The sequence below is a fragment of the Schistocerca cancellata genome, unplaced genomic scaffold, assembly GCF_023864275.1.
Source record: "Schistocerca cancellata isolate TAMUIC-IGC-003103 unplaced genomic scaffold, iqSchCanc2.1 HiC_scaffold_827, whole genome shotgun sequence".
Taxonomy (NCBI): Eukaryota; Metazoa; Arthropoda; class Insecta; order Orthoptera; family Acrididae; genus Schistocerca; species Schistocerca cancellata.
The window spans coordinates 435,379-450,639 of record NW_026046838.1 but is presented as its reverse complement, the minus strand read 5'-3'; the positions used below and the strand labels follow the sequence as shown (position 1 = coordinate 450,639).

The window sequence follows — 15,261 nt, the reverse complement described above, 5'->3', positions numbered from 1 at the left end:
ACCTAGTGCACAGCTTGTGGGATAGCGTGGCTCTACTGTGAGACGCGCCTTTCGACTCCTCTCTCCGGCTACAGTATGCTGTCGTCCACAGGGGCACTGAAGTTGCCCATTGGGCTTCATGTAAGGCGACTGCACGCCGCTCGGCCAACACCGGCCTACTGCAGACCGACACTTAAGAGACGCCAAATGCAGATCGACATCGAGAGAGAGGCCCTGTCATATGGCACTCGCGGTGTATACGCTGAAATGAAATGTAAATAATACATCTTTTGTAGTGGTCGTCGCTCTACTGCAGTGTCACACATGCCGAATGAATAGGAAAACAGTAGAACGTCCGCATAGGGCCATGTTTTTACCTCCACTGTCACGTGGCTGATTATGTATAAGGCTGTGTGGCATCATTCAAACACAGCCAAACTGTCACTCTAGCTGTGTATCTCTATCAAAGTGGACATATGTCTTCACCTCGGTGGCGATTAAAACGATTTCGCCTCCGGGTGGGCTCGAACCACCAACCTTTCGGTTAACAGCCGAACGCGCTAGCCGATTGCTCCACGGAGGCCTTGACTTGCGGTCACTCCTGCTCTCTTTATCAATGCAACTCGTATACTTTCTGCAGGCACCTCGCAGAATGGTAGTATCTGCTTACGCCTCTTCACATGGATAACGTGCATGCTCACTGTAGCGGAGCTCATAAACGAATGACATCGCCAAGCATGACATTCTACTACAAAATGCATACAAAACAGTGTTCCGCCTACACATTCAGTAAACGTCTGATGCAAGTAGAGCTTTCTTTCTCGGTTGTAGAACTTCCCCTTCATTCAGTGCACTGCCATTTGTTAGATGCTGCTCGAGCTAGCTCTGCTCTCAGCAGCAACGTTAAAAAAATGTATGCCTTCTGTGAGGGTCGAAATTACGACCCCTGGTTTACGAGACCAGTTTTCTACCACTGAGCTAAGAAGGCCGCAGCTTTGCCTTCGTGAGCTACTCCCGAATTGTCACGTCATCATACTGAATCTTACAGCCCTCGACCAGATATCGGATTTGACACACACATGCTGCTGGAGGTGTCCACCTTACCGTTTTCCAACTCTCTTCACTGTTTCACCCTTACGATCGACGACGAGCGTCAAGCCACCAAAGGTTTGCGGTCTGCGCAAAACGTGACCTAGTGCACAGCTTGTGGGATAGCGTGGCTCTACTGTGAGACGCGCCTTTCGACTCCTCTCTCCGGCTACAGTATGCTGTCGTCCACAGGGGCACTGAAGTTGCCCATTGGGCTTCATGTAAGGCGACTGCACGCCGCTCGGCCAACAGCGGCCTACTGCAGACCGACACTTAAGAGACGCCAAATGCAGATCGACATCGAGAGAGAGGCCCTGTCATATGGCACTCGCGGTGTATACGCTGAAATGAAATGTAAATAATACATCTTTTGTAGTGGTCGTCGCTCTACTGCAGTGTCACACATGCCGAATGAATAGGAAAACAGTAGAACGTCCGCATAGGGCCATGTTTTTACCTCCACTGTCACGTGGCTGATTATGTATAAGGCTGTGTGGCATCATTCAAACACAGCCAAACTGTCACTCTAGCTGTGTATCTCTATCAAAGTGGACATATGTCTTCACCTCGGTGGCGATTAAAACGATTTCGCCTCCGGGTGGGCTCGAACCACCAACCTTTCGGTTAACAGCCGAACGCGCTAGCCGATTGCTCCACGGAGGCCTTGACTTGCGGTCACTCCTGCTCTCTTTATCAATGCAACTCGTATACTTTCTGCAGGCACCTCGCAGAATGGTAGTATCTGCTTACGCCTCTTCACATGGATAACGTGCATGCTCACTGTAGCGGAGCTCATAAACGAATGACATCGCCAAGCATGACATTCTACTACAAAATGCACAAAACAGTGTTCCGCCTACACATTCAGTAAACGTCTGATGCAAGTAGAGCTTTCTTTCTCGGTTGTAGAACTTCCCCTTCATTCAGTGCACTGCCATTTGTTAGATGCTGCTCGAGCTAGCTCTGCTCTCAGCAGCAACGTTAAAAAAATGTATGCCTTCTGTGAGGGTCGAAATTACGACCCCTGGTTTACGAGACCAGTTTTCTACCACTGAGCTAAGAAGGCCGCAGCTTTGCCTTCGTGAGCTACTCCCGAATTGTCACGTCATCATACTGAATCTTACAGCCCTCGACCAGATATCGGATTTGACACACACATGCTGCTGGAGGTGTCCACCTTACCGTTTTCCAACTCTCTTCACTGTTTCACCCTTACGATCGACGACGAGCGTCAAGCCACCAAAGGTTTGCGGTCTGCGCAAAACGTGACCTAGTGCACAGCTTGTGGGATAGCGTGGCTCTACTGTGAGACGCGCCTTTCGACTCCTCTCTCCGGCTACAGTATGCTGTCGTCCACAGGGGCACTGAAGTTGCCCATTGGGCTTCATGTAAGGCGACTGCACGCCGCTCGGCCAACAGCGGCCTACTGCAGACCGACACTTAAGAGACGCCAAATGCAGATCGACATCGAGAGAGAGGCCCTGTCATATGGCACTCGCGGTGTATACGCTGAAATGAAATGTAAATAATACATCTTTTGTAGTGGTCGTCGCTCTACTGCAGTGTCACACATGCCGAATGAATAGGAAAACAGTAGAACGTCCGCATAGGGCCATGTTTTTACCTCCACTGTCACGTGGCTGATTATGTATAAGGCTGTGTGGCATCATTCAAACACAGCCAAACTGTCACTCTAGCTGTGTATCTCTATCAAAGTGGACATATGTCTTCACCTCGGTGGCGATTAAAACGATTTCGCCCCCGGGTGGGCTCGAACCACCAACCTTTCGGTTAACAGCCGAACGCGCTAGCCGATTGCTCCACGGAGGCCTTGACTTGCGATCACTCCTGCTCTCTTTATCAATGCAACTCGTATACTTTCTGCAGGCACCTCGCAGAATGGTAGTATCTGCTTACGCCTCTTCACATGGATAACGTGCATGCTCACTGTAGCGGAGCTCATAAACGAATGACATCGCCAAGCATGACATTCTACTACAAAATGCATACAAAACAGTGTTCCGCCTACACATTCAGTAAACGTCTGATGCAAGTAGAGCTTTCTTTCTCGGTTGTAGAACTTCCCCTTCATTCAGTGCACTGCCATTTGTTAGATGCTGCTCGAGCTAGCTCTGCTCTCAGCAGCAACGTTAAAAAAATGTATGCCTTCTGTGAGGGTCGAAATTACGACCCCTGGTTTACGAGACCAGTTTTCTACCACTGAGCTAAGAAGGCCGCAGCTTTGCCTTCGTGAGCTACTCCCGAATTGTCACGTCATCATACTGAATCTTACAGCCCTCGACCAGATATCGGATTTGACACACACATGCTGCTGGAGGTGTCCACCTTACCGTTTTCCAACTCTCTTCACTGTTTCACCCTTACGATCGACGACGAGCGTCAAGCCACCAAAGGTTTGCGGTCTGCGCAAAACGTGACCTAGTGCACAGCTTGTGGGATAGCGTGGCTCTACTGTGAGACGCGCCTTTCGACTCCTCTCTCCGGCTACAGTATGCTGTCGTCCACAGGGGCACTGAAGTTGCCCATTGGGCTTCATGTAAGGCGACTGCACGCCGCTCGGCCAACAGCGGCCTACTGCAGACCGACACTTAAGAGACGCCAAATGCAGATCGACATCGAGAGAGAGGCCCTGTCATATGGCACTCGCGGTGTATACGCTGAAATGAAATGTAAATAATACATCTTTTGTAGTGGTCGTCGCTCTACTGCAGTGTCACACATGCCGAATGAATAGGAAAACAGTAGAACGTCCGCATACGGCCATGTTTTTACCTCCACTGTCACGTGGCTGATTGTGTATAAGGCTGTGTGGCATCATTCAAACACAGCCAAACTGTCACTCTAGCTGTGTATCTCTATCAAAGTGGACATATGTCTTCACCTCGGTGGCGATTAAAACGATTTCGCCCCCGGGTGGGCTCGAACCACCAACCTTTCGGTTAACAGCCGAACGCGCTAGCCGATTGCGCCACGGAGGCCTTGACTTGCGGTCACTCCTGCTCTCTTTATCAATGCAACTCGTATACTTTCTGCAGGCACCTCGCAGAATGGTAGTATCTGCTTACGCCTCTTCACATGGATAACGTGCATGCTCACTGTAGCGGAGCTCATAAACGAATGACATCGCCAAGCATGACATTCTACTACAAAATGCATACAAAACAGTGTTCCGCCTACACATTCAGTAAACGTCTGATGCAAGTAGAGCTTTCTTTCTCGGTTGTAGAACTTCCCCTTCATTCAGTGCACTGCCATTTGTTAGATGCTGCTCGAGCTAGCTCTGCTCTCAGCAGCAACGTTAAAAAAATGTATGCCTTCTGTGAGGGTCGAAATTACGACCCCTGGTTTACGAGACCAGTTTTCTACCACTGAGCTAAGAAGGCCGCAGCTTTGCCTTCGTGAGCTACTCCCGAATTGTCACGTCATCATACTGAATCTTACAGCCCTCGACCAGATATCGGATTTGACACACACATGCTGCTGGAGGTGTCCACCTTACCGTTTTCCAACTCTCTTCACTGTTTCACCCTTACGATCGACGACGAGCGTCAAGCCACCAAAGGTTTGCGGTCTGCGCAAAACGTGACCTAGTGCACAGCTTGTGGGATAGCGTGGCTCTACTGTGAGACGCGCCTTTCGACTCCTCTCTCCGGCTACAGTATGCTGTCGTCCACAGGGGCACTGAAGTTGCCCATTGGGCTTCATGTAAGGCGACTGCACGCCGCTCGGCCAACAGCGGCCTACTGCAGACCGACACTTAAGAGACGCCAAATGCAGATCGACATCGAGAGAGAGGCCCTGTCATATGGCACTCGCGGTGTATACGCCGAAATGAAATGTAAATAATACATCTTTTGTAGTGGTCGTCGCTCTACTGCAGTGTCACACATGCCGAATGAATAGGAAAACAGTAGAACGTCCGCATAGGGCCATGTTTTTACCTCCACTGTCACGTGGCTGATTATGTATAAGGCTGTGTGGCATCATTCAAACACAGCCAAACTGTCACTCTAGCTGTGTATCTCTATCAAAGTGGACATATGTCTTCACCTCGGTGGCGATTAAAACGATTTCGCCCCCGGGTGGGCTCGAACCACCAACCTTTCGGTTAACAGCCGAACGCGCTAGCCGATTGCTCCACGGAGGCCTTGACTTGCGATCACTCCTGCTCTCTTTATCAATGCAACTCGTATACTTTCTGCAGGCACCTCGCAGAATGGTAGTATCTGCTTACGCCTCTTCACATGGATAACGTGCATGCTCACTGTAGCGGAGCTCATAAACGAATGACATCGCCAAGCATGACATTCTACTACAAAATGCATACAAAACAGTGTTCCGCCTACACATTCAGTAAACGTCTGATGCAAGTAGAGCTTTCTTTCTCGGTTGTAGAACTTCCCCTTCATTCAGTGCACTGCCATTTGTTAGATGCTGCTCGAGCTAGCTCTGCTCTCAGCAGCAACGTTAAAAAAATGTATGCCTTCTGTGAGGGTCGAAATTACGACCCCTGGTTTACGAGACCAGTTTTCTACCACTGAGCTAAGAAGGCCGCAGCTTTGCCTTCGTGAGCTACTCCCGAATTGTCACGTCATCATACTGAATCTTACAGCCCTCGACCAGATATCGGATTTGACACACACATGCTGCTGGAGGTGTCCACCTTACCGTTTTCCAACTCTCTTCACTGTTTCACCCTTACGATCGACGACGAGCGTCAAGCCACCAAAGGTTTGCGGTCTGCGCAAAACGTGACCTAGTGCACAGCTTGTGGGATAGCGTGGCTCTACTGTGAGACGCGCCTTTCGACTCCTCTCTCCGGCTACAGTATGCTGTCGTCCACAGGGGCACTGAAGTTGCCCATTGGGCTTCATGTAAGGCGACTGCACGCCGCTCGGCCAACAGCGGCCTACTGCAGACCGACACTTAAGAGACGCCAAATGCAGATCGACATCGAGAGAGAGGCCCTGTCATATGGCACTCGCGGTGTATACGCTGAAATGAAATGTAAATAATACATCTTTTGTAGTGGTCGTCGCTCTACTGCAGTGTCACACATGCCGAATGAATAGGAAAACAGTAGAACGTCCGCATAGGGCCATGTTTTTACCTCCACTGTCACGTGGCTGATTATGTATAAGGCTGTGTGGCATCATTCAAACACAGCCAAACTGTCACTCTAGCTGTGTATCTCTATCAAAGTGGACATATGTCTTCACCTCGGTGGCGATTAAAACGATTTCGCCCCCGGGTGGGCTCGAACCACCAACCTTTCGGTTAACAGCCGAACGCGCTAGCCGATTGCTCCACGGAGGCCTTGACTTGCGATCACTCCTGCTCTCTTTATCAATGCAACTCGTATACTTTCTGCAGGCACCTCGCAGAATGGTAGTATCTGCTTACGCCTCTTCACATGGATAACGTGCATGCTCACTGTAGCGGAGCTCATAAACGAATGACATCGCCAAGCATGACATTCTACTACAAAATGCATACAAAACAGTGTTCCGCCTACACATTCAGTAAACGTCTGATGCAAGTAGAGCTTTCTTTCTCGGTTGTAGAACTTCCCCTTCATTCAGTGCACTGCCATTTGTTAGATGCTGCTCGAGCTAGCTCTGCTCTCAGCAGCAACGTTAAAAAAATGTATGCCTTCTGTGAGGGTCGAAATTACGACCCCTGGTTTACGAGACAAGTTTTCTACCACTGAGCTAAGAAGGCCGCAGCTTTGCCTTCGTGAGCTACTCCCGAATTGTCACGTCATCATACTGAATCTTACAGCCCTCGACCAGATATCGGATTTGACACACACATGCTGCTGGAGGTGTCCACCTTACCGTTTTCCAACTCTCTTCACTGTTTCACCCTTACGATCGACGACGAGCGTCAAGCCACCAAAGGTTTGCGGTCTGCGCAAAACGTGACCTAGTGCACAGCTTGTGGGATAGCGTGTCTCTACTGTGAGACGCGCCTTTCGACTCCTCTCTCCGGCTACAGTATGCTGTCGTCCACAGGGGCACTGAAGTTGCCCATTGGGCTTCATGTAAGGCGACTGCACGCCGCTCGGCCAACAGCGGCCTACTGCAGACCGACACTTAAGAGACGCCAAATGCAGATCGACATCGAGAGAGAGGCCCTGTCATATGGCACTCGCGGTGTATACGCTGAAATGAAATGTAAATAATACATCTTTTGTAGTGGTCGTCGCTCTACTGCAGTGTCACACATGCCGAATGAATAGGAAAACAGTAGAACGTCCGCATAGGGCCATGTTTTTACCTCCACTGTCACGTGGCTGATTATGTATAAGGCTGTGTGGCATCATTCAAACACAGCCAAACTGTCACTCTAGCTGTGTATCTCTATCAAAGTGGACATATGTCTTCACCTCGGTGGCGATTAAAACGATTTCGCCCCCGGGTGGGCTCGAACCACCAACCTTTCGGTTAACAGCCGAACGCGCTAGCCGATTGCTCCACGGAGGCCTTGACTTGCGATCACTCCTGCTCTCTTTATCAATGCAACTCGTATACTTTCTGCAGGCACCTCGCAGAATGGTAGTATCTGCTTACGCCTCTTCACATGGATAACGTGCATGCTCACTGTAGCGGAGCTCATAAACGAATGACATCGCCAAGCATGACATTCTACTACAAAATGCATACAAAACAGTGTTCCGCCTACACATTCAGTAAACGTCTGATGCAAGTAGAGCTTTCTTTCTCGGTTGTAGAACTTCCCCTTCATTCAGTGCACTGCCATTTGTTAGATGCTGCTCGAGCTAGCTCTGCTCTCAGCAGCAACGTTAAAAAAATGTATGCCTTCTGTGAGGGTCGAAATTACGACCCCTGGTTTACGAGACCAGTTTTCTACCACTGAGCTAAGAAGGCCGCAGCTTTGCCTTCGTGAGCTACTCCCGAATTGTCACGTCATCATACTGAATCTTACAGCCCTCGACCAGATATCGGATTTGACACACACATGCTGCTGGAGGTGTCCACCTTACCGTTTTCCAACTCTCTTCACTGTTTCACCCTTACGATCGACGACGAGCGTCAAGCCACCAAAGGTTTGCGGTCTGCGCAAAGCGTGACCTAGTGCACAGCTTGTGGGATAGCGTGGCTCTACTGTGAGACGCGCCTTTCGACTCCTCTCTCCGGCTACAGTATGCTGTCGTCCACAGGGGCACTGAAGTTGCCCATTGGGCTTCATGTAAGGCGACTGCACGCCGCTCGGCCAACAGCGGCCTACTGCAGACCGACACTTAAGAGACGCCAAATGCAGATCGACATCGAGAGAGAGGCCCTGTCATATGGCACTCGCGGTGTATACGCTGAAATGAAATGTAAATAATACATCTTTTGTAGTGGTCGTCGCTCTACTGCAGTGTCACACATGCCGAATGAATAGGAAAACAGTAGAACGTCCGCATAGGGCCATGTTTTTACCTCCACTGTCACGTGGCTGATTATGTATAAGGCTGTGTGGCATCATTCAAACACAGCCAAACTGTCACTCTAGCTGTGTATCTCTATCAAAGTGGACATATGTCTTCACCTCGGTGGCGATTAAAACGATTTCGCCCCCGGGTGGGCTCGAACCACCAACCTTTCGGTTAACAGCCGAACGCGCTAGCCGATTGCTCCACGGAGGCCTTGACTTGCGATCACTCCTGCTCTCTTTATCAATGCAACTCGTATACTTTCTGCAGGCACCTCGCAGAATGGTAGTATCTGCTTACGCCTCTTCACATGGATAACGTGCATGCTCACTGTAGCGGAGCTCATAAACGAATGACATCGCCAAGCATGACATTCTACTACAAAATGCATACAAAACAGTGTTCCGCCTACACATTCAGTAAACGTCTGATGCAAGTAGAGCTTTCTTTCTCGGTTGTAGAACTTCCCCTTCATTCAGTGCACTGCCATTTGTTAGATGCTGCTCGAGCTAGCTCTGCTCTCAGCAGCAACGTTAAAAAAATGTATGCCTTCTGTGAGGGTCGAAATTACGACCCCTGGTTTACGAGACCAGTTTTCTACCACTGAGCTAAGAAGGCCGCAGCTTTGCCTTCGTGAGCTACTCCCGAATTGTCACGTCATCATACTGAATCTTACAGCCCTCGACCAGATATCGGATTTGACACACACATGCTGCTGGAGGTGTCCACCTTACCGTTTTCCAACTCTCTTCACTGTTTCACCCTTACGATCGACGACGAGCGTCAAGCCACCAAAGGTTTGCGGTCTGCGCAAAGCGTGACCTAGTGCACAGCTTGTGGGATAGCGTGGCTCTACTGTGAGACGCGCCTTTCGACTCCTCTCTCCGGCTACAGTATGCTGTCGTCCACAGGGGCACTGAAGTTGCCCATTGGGCTTCATGTAAGGCGACTGCACGCCGCTCGGCCAACAGCGGCCTACTGCAGACCGACACTTAAGAGACGCCAAATGCAGATCGACATCGAGAGAGAGGCCCTGTCATATGGCACTCGCGGTGTATACGCTGAAATGAAATGTAAATAATACATCTTTTGTAGTGGTCGTCGCTCTACTGCAGTGTCACACATGCCGAATGAATAGGAAAACAGTAGAACGTCCGCATAGGGCCATGTTTTTACCTCCACTGTCACGTGGCTGATTATGTATAAGGCTGTGTGGCATCATTCAAACACAGCCAAACTGTCACTCTAGCTGTGTATCTCTATCAAAGTGGACATATGTCTTCACCTCGGTGGCGATTAAAACGATTTCGCCCCCGGGTGGGCTCGAACCACCAACCTTTCGGTTAACAGCCGAACGCGCTAGCCGATTGCTCCACGGAGGCCTTGACTTGCGATCACTCCTGCTCTCTTTATCAATGCAACTCGTATACTTTCTGCAGGCACCTCGCAGAATGGTAGTATCTGCTTACGCCTCTTCACATGGATAACGTGCATGCTCACTGTAGCGGAGCTCATAAACGAATGACATCGCCAAGCATGACATTCTACTACAAAATGCATACAAAACAGTGTTCCGCCTACACATTCAGTAAACGTCTGATGCAAGTAGAGCTTTCTTTCTCGGTTGTAGAACTTCCCCTTCATTCAGTGCACTGCCATTTGTTAGATGCTGCTCGAGCTAGCTCTGCTCTCAGCAGCAACGTTAAAAAAATGTATGCCTTCTGTGAGGGTCGAAATTACGACCCCTGGTTTACGAGACAAGTTTTCTACCACTGAGCTAAGAAGGCCGCAGCTTTGCCTTCGTGAGCTACTCCCGAATTGTCACGTCATCATACTGAATCTTACAGCCCTCGACCAGATATCGGATTTGACACACACATGCTGCTGGAGGTGTCCACCTTACCGTTTTCCAACTCTCTTCACTGTTTCACCCTTACGATCGACGACGAGCGTCAAGCCACCTTCTGTGAGGGTCGAAATTACGACCCCTGGTTTACGAGACAAGTTTTCTACCACTGAGCTAAGAAGGCCGCAGCTTTGCCTTCGTGAGCTACTCCCGAATTGTCACGTCATCATACTGAATCTTACAGCCCTCGACCAGATATCGGATTTGACACACACATGCTGCTGGAGGTGTCCACCTTACCGTTTTCCAACTCTCTTCACTGTTTCACCCTTACGATCGACGACGAGCGTCAAGCCACCAAAGGTTTGCGGTCTGCGCAAAACGTGACCTAGTGCACAGCTTGTGGGATAGCGTGTCTCTACTGTGAGACGCGCCTTTCGACTCCTCTCTCCGGCTACAGTATGCTGTCGTCCACAGGGGCACTGAAGTTGCCCATTGGGCTTCATGTAAGGCGACTGCACGCCGCTCGGCCAACAGCGGCCTACTGCAGACCGACACTTAAGAGACGCCAAATGCAGATCGACATCGAGAGAGAGGCCCTGTCATATGGCACTCGCGGTGTATACGCTGAAATGAAATGTAAATAATACATCTTTTGTAGTGGTCGTCGCTCTACTGCAGTGTCACACATGCCGAATGAATAGGAAAACAGTAGAACGTCCGCATAGGGCCATGTTTTTACCTCCACTGTCACGTGGCTGATTATGTATAAGGCTGTGTGGCATCATTCAAACACAGCCAAACTGTCACTCTAGCTGTGTATCTCTATCAAAGTGGACATATGTCTTCACCTCGGTGGCGATTAAAACGATTTCGCCCCCGGGTGGGCTCGAACCACCAACCTTTCGGTTAACAGCCGAACGCGCTAGCCGATTGCTCCACGGAGGCCTTGACTTGCGATCACTCCTGCTCTCTTTATCAATGCAACTCGTATACTTTCTGCAGGCACCTCGCAGAATGGTAGTATCTGCTTACGCCTCTTCACATGGATAACGTGCATGCTCACTGTAGCGGAGCTCATAAACGAATGACATCGCCAAGCATGACATTCTACTACAAAATGCATACAAAACAGTGTTCCGCCTACACATTCAGTAAACGTCTGATGCAAGTAGAGCTTTCTTTCTCGGTTGTAGAACTTCCCCTTCATTCAGTGCACTGCCATTTGTTAGATGCTGCTCGAGCTAGCTCTGCTCTCAGCAGCAACGTTAAAAAAATGTATGCCTTCTGTGAGGGTCGAAATTACGACCCCTGGTTTACGAGACCAGTTTTCTACCACTGAGCTAAGAAGGCCGCAGCTTTGCCTTCGTGAGCTACTCCCGAATTGTCACGTCATCATACTGAATCTTACAGCCCTCGACCAGATATCGGATTTGACACACACATGCTGCTGGAGGTGTCCACCTTACCGTTTTCCAACTCTCTTCACTGTTTCACCCTTACGATCGACGACGAGCGTCAAGCCACCAAAGGTTTGCGGTCTGCGCAAAGCGTGACCTAGTGCACAGCTTGTGGGATAGCGTGGCTCTACTGTGAGACGCGCCTTTCGACTCCTCTCTCCGGCTACAGTATGCTGTCGTCCACAGGGGCACTGAAGTTGCCCATTGGGCTTCATGTAAGGCGACTGCACGCCGCTCGGCCAACAGCGGCCTACTGCAGACCGACACTTAAGAGACGCCAAATGCAGATCGACATCGAGAGAGAGGCCCTGTCATATGGCACTCGCGGTGTATACGCTGAAATGAAATGTAAATAATACATCTTTTGTAGTGGTCGTCGCTCTACTGCAGTGTCACACATGCCGAATGAATAGGAAAACAGTAGAACGTCCGCATAGGGCCATGTTTTTACCTCCACTGTCACGTGGCTGATTATGTATAAGGCTGTGTGGCATCATTCAAACACAGCCAAACTGTCACTCTAGCTGTGTATCTCTATCAAAGTGGACATATGTCTTCACCTCGGTGGCGATTAAAACGATTTCGCCCCCGGGTGGGCTCGAACCACCAACCTTTCGGTTAACAGCCGAACGCGCTAGCCGATTGCTCCACGGAGGCCTTGACTTGCGATCACTCCTGCTCTCTTTATCAATGCAACTCGTATACTTTCTGCAGGCACCTCGCAGAATGGTAGTATCTGCTTACGCCTCTTCACATGGATAACGTGCATGCTCACTGTAGCGGAGCTCATAAACGAATGACATCGCCAAGCATGACATTCTACTACAAAATGCATACAAAACAGTGTTCCGCCTACACATTCAGTAAACGTCTGATGCAAGTAGAGCTTTCTTTCTCGGTTGTAGAACTTCCCCTTCATTCAGTGCACTGCCATTTGTTAGATGCTGCTCGAGCTAGCTCTGCTCTCAGCAGCAACGTTAAAAAAATGTATGCCTTCTGTGAGGGTCGAAATTACGACCCCTGGTTTACGAGACAAGTTTTCTACCACTGAGCTAAGAAGGCCGCAGCTTTGCCTTCGTGAGCTACTCCCGAATTGTCACGTCATCATACTGAATCTTACAGCCCTCGACCAGATATCGGATTTGACACACACATGCTGCTGGAGGTGTCCACCTTACCGTTTTCCAACTCTCTTCACTGTTTCACCCTTACGATCGACGACGAGCGTCAAGCCACCAAAGGTTTGCGGTCTGCGCAAAACGTGACCTAGTGCACAGCTTGTGGGATAGCGTGTCTCTACTGTGAGACGCGCCTTTCGACTCCTCTCTCCGGCTACAGTATGCTGTCGTCCACAGGGGCACTGAAGTTGCCCATTGGGCTTCATGTAAGGCGACTGCACGCCGCTCGGCCAACAGCGGCCTACTGCAGACCGACACTTAAGAGACGCCAAATGCAGATCGACATCGAGAGAGAGGCCCTGTCATATGGCACTCGCGGTGTATACGCTGAAATGAAATGTAAATAATACATCTTTTGTAGTGGTCGTCGCTCTACTGCAGTGTCACACATGCCGAATGAATAGGAAAACAGTAGAACGTCCGCATAGGGCCATGTTTTTACCTCCACTGTCACGTGGCTGATTATGTATAAGGCTGTGTGGCATCATTCAAACACAGCCAAACTGTCACTCTAGCTGTGTATCTCTATCAAAGTGGACATATGTCTTCACCTCGGTGGCGATTAAAACGATTTCGCCCCCGGGTGGGCTCGAACCACCAACCTTTCGGTTAACAGCCGAACGCGCTAGCCGATTGCTCCACGGAGGCCTTGACTTGCGATCACTCCTGCTCTCTTTATCAATGCAACTCGTATACTTTCTGCAGGCACCTCGCAGAATGGTAGTATCTGCTTACGCCTCTTCACATGGATAACGTGCATGCTCACTGTAGCGGAGCTCATAAACGAATGACATCGCCAAGCATGACATTCTACTACAAAATGCATACAAAACAGTGTTCCGCCTACACATTCAGTAAACGTCTGATGCAAGTAGAGCTTTCTTTCTCGGTTGTAGAACTTCCCCTTCATTCAGTGCACTGCCATTTGTTAGATGCTGCTCGAGCTAGCTCTGCTCTCAGCAGCAACGTTAAAAAAATGTATGCCTTCTGTGAGGGTCGAAATTACGACCCCTGGTTTACGAGACCAGTTTTCTACCACTGAGCTAAGAAGGCCGCAGCTTTGCCTTCGTGAGCTACTCCCGAATTGTCACGTCATCATACTGAATCTTACAGCCCTCGACCAGATATCGGATTTGACACACACATGCTGCTGGAGGTGTCCACCTTACCGTTTTCCAACTCTCTTCACTGTTTCACCCTTACGATCGACGACGAGCGTCAAGCCACCAAAGGTTTGCGGTCTGCGCAAAGCGTGACCTAGTGCACAGCTTGTGGGATAGCGTGGCTCTACTGTGAGACGCGCCTTTCGACTCCTCTCTCCGGCTACAGTATGCTGTCGTCCACAGGGGCACTGAAGTTGCCCATTGGGCTTCATGTAAGGCGACTGCACGCCGCTCGGCCAACAGCGGCCTACTGCAGACCGACACTTAAGAGACGCCAAATGCAGATCGACATCGAGAGAGAGGCCCTGTCATATGGCACTCGCGGTGTATACGCTGAAATGAAATGTAAATAATACATCTTTTGTAGTGGTCGTCGCTCTACTGCAGTGTCACACATGCCGAATGAATAGGAAAACAGTAGAACGTCCGCATAGGGCCATGTTTTTACCTCCACTGTCACGTGGCTGATTATGTATAAGGCTGTGTGGCATCATTCAAACACAGCCAAACTGTCACTCTAGCTGTGTATCTCTATCAAAGTGGACATATGTCTTCACCTCGGTGGCGATTAAAACGATTTCGCCCCCGGGTGGGCTCGAACCACCAACCTTTCGGTTAACAGCCGAACGCGCTAGCCGATTGCTCCACGGAGGCCTCTTCACATGGATAACGTGCATGCTCACTGTAGCGGAGCTCATAAACGAATGACATCGCCAAGCATGACATTCTACTACAAAATGCATACAAAACAGTGTTCCGCCTACACATTCAGTAAACGTCTGATGCAAGTAGAGCTTTCTTTCTCGGTTGTAGAACTTCCCCTTCATTCAGTGCACTGCCATTTGTTAGATGCTGCTCGAGCTAGCTCTGCTCTCAGCAGCAACGTTAAAAAAATGTATGCCTTCTGTGAGGGTCGAAATTACGACCCCTGGTTTACGAGACCAGTTTTCTACCACTGAGCTAAGAAGGCCGCAGCTTTGCCTTCGTGAGCTACTCCCGAATTGTCACGTCATCATACTGAATCTTACAGCCCTCGACCAGATATCGGATTTGACACACACATGCTGCTGGAGGTGTCCACCTT

General features: G+C 49.8%; 13 non-coding genes across 13 annotated transcripts; all 13 read right to left on the bottom strand.

Annotated features, from left to right (window-relative positions):
- Positions 1 to 488: 488 nt before the first annotated feature.
- On the bottom strand, positions 489 to 562 carry Trnan-guu (transfer RNA asparagine (anticodon GUU)). The gene has a single exon. It is a non-coding gene; the product is annotated as a tRNA-Asn (tRNA).
- A 1,095-nt stretch (positions 563 to 1,657) lies between these two features.
- Trnan-guu (transfer RNA asparagine (anticodon GUU)) lies at positions 1,658 to 1,731 on the bottom strand. The gene has a single exon. It is a non-coding gene; the product is annotated as a tRNA-Asn (tRNA).
- Positions 1,732 to 2,824: 1,093 nt separating this feature from the next.
- Positions 2,825 to 2,898, bottom strand: Trnan-guu (transfer RNA asparagine (anticodon GUU)). The gene has a single exon. It is a non-coding gene; the product is annotated as a tRNA-Asn (tRNA).
- A 1,095-nt stretch (positions 2,899 to 3,993) lies between these two features.
- Trnan-guu (transfer RNA asparagine (anticodon GUU)) lies at positions 3,994 to 4,067 on the bottom strand. The gene has a single exon. It is a non-coding gene; the product is annotated as a tRNA-Asn (tRNA).
- A 1,095-nt stretch (positions 4,068 to 5,162) lies between these two features.
- Positions 5,163 to 5,236, bottom strand: Trnan-guu (transfer RNA asparagine (anticodon GUU)). Its single transcript has one exon. It is a non-coding gene; the product is annotated as a tRNA-Asn (tRNA).
- Positions 5,237 to 6,331: 1,095 nt separating this feature from the next.
- Positions 6,332 to 6,405, bottom strand: Trnan-guu (transfer RNA asparagine (anticodon GUU)). The gene has a single exon. It is a non-coding gene; the product is annotated as a tRNA-Asn (tRNA).
- Positions 6,406 to 7,500: 1,095 nt separating this feature from the next.
- Positions 7,501 to 7,574, bottom strand: Trnan-guu (transfer RNA asparagine (anticodon GUU)). The gene has a single exon. It is a non-coding gene; the product is annotated as a tRNA-Asn (tRNA).
- A 1,095-nt stretch (positions 7,575 to 8,669) lies between these two features.
- Trnan-guu (transfer RNA asparagine (anticodon GUU)) lies at positions 8,670 to 8,743 on the bottom strand. The gene has a single exon. It is a non-coding gene; the product is annotated as a tRNA-Asn (tRNA).
- A 1,095-nt stretch (positions 8,744 to 9,838) lies between these two features.
- Trnan-guu (transfer RNA asparagine (anticodon GUU)) lies at positions 9,839 to 9,912 on the bottom strand. The gene has a single exon. It is a non-coding gene; the product is annotated as a tRNA-Asn (tRNA).
- A 1,338-nt stretch (positions 9,913 to 11,250) lies between these two features.
- Trnan-guu (transfer RNA asparagine (anticodon GUU)) lies at positions 11,251 to 11,324 on the bottom strand. The gene has a single exon. It is a non-coding gene; the product is annotated as a tRNA-Asn (tRNA).
- Positions 11,325 to 12,419: 1,095 nt separating this feature from the next.
- On the bottom strand, positions 12,420 to 12,493 carry Trnan-guu (transfer RNA asparagine (anticodon GUU)). The gene has a single exon. It is a non-coding gene; the product is annotated as a tRNA-Asn (tRNA).
- Positions 12,494 to 13,588: 1,095 nt separating this feature from the next.
- Trnan-guu (transfer RNA asparagine (anticodon GUU)) lies at positions 13,589 to 13,662 on the bottom strand. Its single transcript has one exon. It is a non-coding gene; the product is annotated as a tRNA-Asn (tRNA).
- A 1,095-nt stretch (positions 13,663 to 14,757) lies between these two features.
- Positions 14,758 to 14,831, bottom strand: Trnan-guu (transfer RNA asparagine (anticodon GUU)). Its single transcript has one exon. It is a non-coding gene; the product is annotated as a tRNA-Asn (tRNA).
- Between the last annotated feature and the right edge of the window lie 430 nt (positions 14,832 to 15,261).